Below are 4280 nucleotides of genomic sequence, written 5' to 3'. Positions count from 1 at the left end.
GCTGTTGCTGGATTCCAATTCCGCAGCTGTCAATTTGACATTAGCATGCCCGGCCTTTTCCGAGGGTCCATTGGTTGCCCAGAACATCAAAATAGTTAATATTCAAAAGGTATTCTACTCTTTAAGATGTCATTGGACACTGAGCTCTCCTTAGTATTCCATTGCTTGCAACATCATATTCCCTCTGACAATTTTAATGCGTAAAAGTTGACACCAAGGGAGCAGACCACGTTGATCAAGTTGTACCAGGCCAGCCTTTAATGAAAATCCATGCACATTCTCTGGCTACCTCGCCTAAACCCATTGCAGTCACCAGCTAGGTCTCCATCCAATAGGTGACGATTATGCGATTTTCATATTCTAAAATCGGCATAAAAACTATATGCGCATTTTCCTCCCAGAGATGTCCCATTGGGCACACCATGTCATTTCAACGTGGATATTTTGATTATATTGGGTTGAGATGTTGATCAATGAGACTTCAACCTTTTATTCACCCATTCAAAAAGACAGCCAGACGTTTGTTGAATTCTCAATGTGTTTATCACTACGCTTTCAACCATTTAAAAGCACAACAACATTCATGGAATACTTTGTATCAGATAGGCCTATTGCGTATTTATACAACAACTTACAATATCTGTGCATCATCTATTAACACAACCTAATGCATTTGTGATTACATAAAAAATACATAGTGTAAGTGAACAATGCTGTTCAAGATTCAGCGCAGATTATTATAGAAAATGTAAAGATCTCCACAGACCGGTGACATTTGCATGCTATCTTGAACATACACGCTTTCTGTGATTACATTAGAAGACAAATACAGTCCAATCAAAATGTGTCCATGTCACTTTAGTGACGTACTAAAATCAGATCAAACTTTATTTAAAGTGCATTTAAAGTTTGATTTGATTTCGTCCTATTCTTTAACCTTGATTAATGAGACATGAATCCAACATGTCAATTATTAATTTGTAGACAAACTGGAATTAAAGCCAGACTAAGTCAGTGGCACAGATGGAACTATCCAATCAGAAGATACATCTCCTTCAAGTGTTGATATTTGGTTGCATTTACAACCAAACACAATTGAATATCCAGTTTGTCTACAAATTAATAATTGATATGTTTGATTCATGTCTTCATCTCAAACAACTATAAAATATAATATTGTTAAAGAATAGGACTAAATCAAATCAAACTTTAAATGGACTTTAAATCAAGTTTGATTTGATCTAGTCCTATTCTTTAACATATATATTTGGTTGAGAAGGAGATGTGAATCCAACATATTGATTATTAAGTTGTAGATTACATTTGAAGTCAACCAAAGTTTAGCCAAACCCTGGGTTGAATTGAACCAATAGCTGTTGATGATTTTGCAAATGCTGTATTGGCCTAAATAGTATTGTTGATGATATATTGTATGACAAATGGAATTTGCTCTGTTAAACCTACCCATTGCAATGACTTCAATAGCAATAGTGAATATATTTAGTTATTCAGTAGAGATCGCTTAATAATTATTCTCAGGATAGCACATGTGTAGTATTCAATGACAAATATCAAAGCTAAGTGGTTGGCTTGGCTAAAATCCTGGATGGGAGACCAAAGGGCTAGCTGTAGATCAATAACACTCCAGTATGAGATGCTGCACCAACTTCTTTTTTTCTGATAGTGGATATAACGTTGAAAATCTCATGTTGTTTCAAACATACAAATTCAAACATATTTATACAAGGTTTGTTTATGTAAAAAAATAGTTACCATGATGACATAATCCTGTGGTTGAACTTTCACCCTCAAAACAACCGTTTATGTTGATTACTTTTTTCAAATCCAATCTATTTTCTACAAGGATTCCCCCTCAGAATACGTTGACAAATTACGTTGAGACAACGTTGATTCAACCAGTTTGTACCCAGTGGCGTGTTTTCATCAAATTACTTGTTGCAGATGAATGGCTGTGCGTGCACATAAAAAGAACTGTTGCAGTTCACTTCCCGTGTACCAAATAACAAATACTAGTTAAAAGGGTTTACATCGCATTTTCAGCTCTACTGATGGTTTGGGACAAAAAATGTTGCGTTATATATAGCAAATATGTCCACTCTGGTCTTGGTACATAGCCAACAGCTCGAACTCGCAGATACAGTGCGGGTATAGCCTACATGATTATGGGATAATAAGGATGACAGAACCACGTAAATTTGAATTTTGAATTTCGTGGTCACACATTTATATTCGTGGTTGTAAGGACAATTTGGAAATGTGTAATTTAATTTCGTAAACTTGTATCATGATGTGTGAAATATTTAACTATGGTCCCAAACGTGTAACTTGACATTTGAATATATTCAATAAGATATGCAAGCACATTTCAGAATTATTACTAAAACATTTATGACTATGAATACTCCGCTGTGAATCAAAAATACATGTGCAGATTTTTTTCTGTGCACGCTCAGGGTTCTGTCACTGTTGTCACATTACCAAGAGATTCATAAACTTGTAGAAAGTTTTGTAAGTTTGTAGAAAGCGATTCGCAAATCTCAGGAAATAACTTGATGGGGAGAAGAAAAGTTATTTATACAAAGTAACTACGTTACTGTCACGTCCTGACCTTAGTTCCTTTTTTATGTCTATACTTTGGTTTGGTACTGGCGTGAGTTGGGGTGGGCATTCTGTTTTGTTCTATGTTTTGTATTTCTGTGTTTGGCCTGGTATGGTTCCCAATCAGAGGCAGCTGTCCATCGTTGTCTCTGATTGAGAACCATACTTAGGTAGCCTGTTCCCACCTGTGGTTGTGGGTAGTTGTTTCCTGTTTTGTGTTTGTGCCCTCCCCCACCCTCCCTTTGGAAAATCTGATCATGACTCCATTTTGTTCCTCCCTTCCTATAGGCAGAAACTCAAACAGGTTCACCGCCATCCATCATTCCTTCAATTCTGACCAGTTTCCCAGTCCCTGCCGATGAAAAACATCCCCACAGCATGATGCTGCCACCACCATGCTTCCCTGTGGGGATGAAATTCTCGGGGTGATGTGAGGTGTTGGGTTTGCGCCAGACATAGAGTTTTCCTTGATGGCCAAAAAGCTCAATTTTAGTCTCATCTGACCAGAGTACCTACTTCCATATGTTTGGGGAGTCTCCCACATGCCTTTTGGCGAACAACAAATGTGTTTGCTTATTTTTTTCTTTAATCAAATGGCTTTTTTCTGGTCACTCTTCCATAAAGCCCAGCTCTGTGGAGTGTACAGCTTAAAGTGGTCCTATGGACAGATACTCCAATCTCCGCTGTGGAGCTTTGCAGCTTCTTCAGGGTTATCATTGGTCTCTTTGTTGCCTCTCTGGTTAATGCCCTCCTTGCCTGGTCCATGAGTTTTGGTGGGCAGCCCTCTCTTGGCAGGTTTTTTGTTGTGCCATATTCTTTCTATTTTTTTAATAATGGATTTAATGGTGCTCCTTGGGATGTTCAAAGTTTCAGATATTTTTATATAACTAAATGCTGATCTGTACTTCTCCACAACTTTGTCCCTGACCTGTTTGGAGAGCTCCTTGGTCTTCATGGAGTCGCTTGCTTGGTGGTGCCCCTTGCTTAGTGGTGTTGCAGACTCTGGTGCCTTTCAGAACAGGTGTATATATACTGAGATCATGTGACAGATCATGTGACACTTAGATTGCACTGAAATTGAATTTATTTAACTAATTATGTGACTTCTGAAGGTAATTGGTTGCAGCAGACCTTATTTAGGGGCTTCATAGCAAAGGGGGTGAATATATATATATATTTTTAAACAAGTTATTATTATTATTATTTTTACTTCACCAATTTGGACTATTTTGTGTATGTCCATTACATGAAATAAAAATACTGTTAAATTACAGGATGTAATGCAACAAAATAAGAAAAACGACAAGGGGGGTGAATACTTTTGCAAGGCACTGTATCACCTCTACCTTACCTGACACCCAAGACCCACTTCCATTTGCTACCACCCCAATAGATCCAGAGACGATGCAATCGCCATCGAACTGCACACTGCCCTATCCCATCTGGACAAAAGGAATACCTATGTTAGAATGCTGTTCATTGACTATAGCTCAGCATTCAACACCATAGTACCCTCCAAGCTCATCATTAAGCTTGAGGCCCTGGGTCTCAACCCCGCCCTGTGCATCTGGGTCCTGGATTTCCTGATGTGCCGCCCCCAGGTGGTGAAGGTAGGAAACAACACCTCCATTTCGCTGATCCTCAACACTTGGGCTCCACAA

This window comes from Oncorhynchus kisutch, linkage group LG6, assembly GCF_002021735.2.
Source record: "Oncorhynchus kisutch isolate 150728-3 linkage group LG6, Okis_V2, whole genome shotgun sequence".
NCBI lineage: Eukaryota > Metazoa > Chordata > Actinopteri > Salmoniformes > Salmonidae > Oncorhynchus > Oncorhynchus kisutch.
This window is presented reverse-complemented; position numbering follows the sequence as displayed.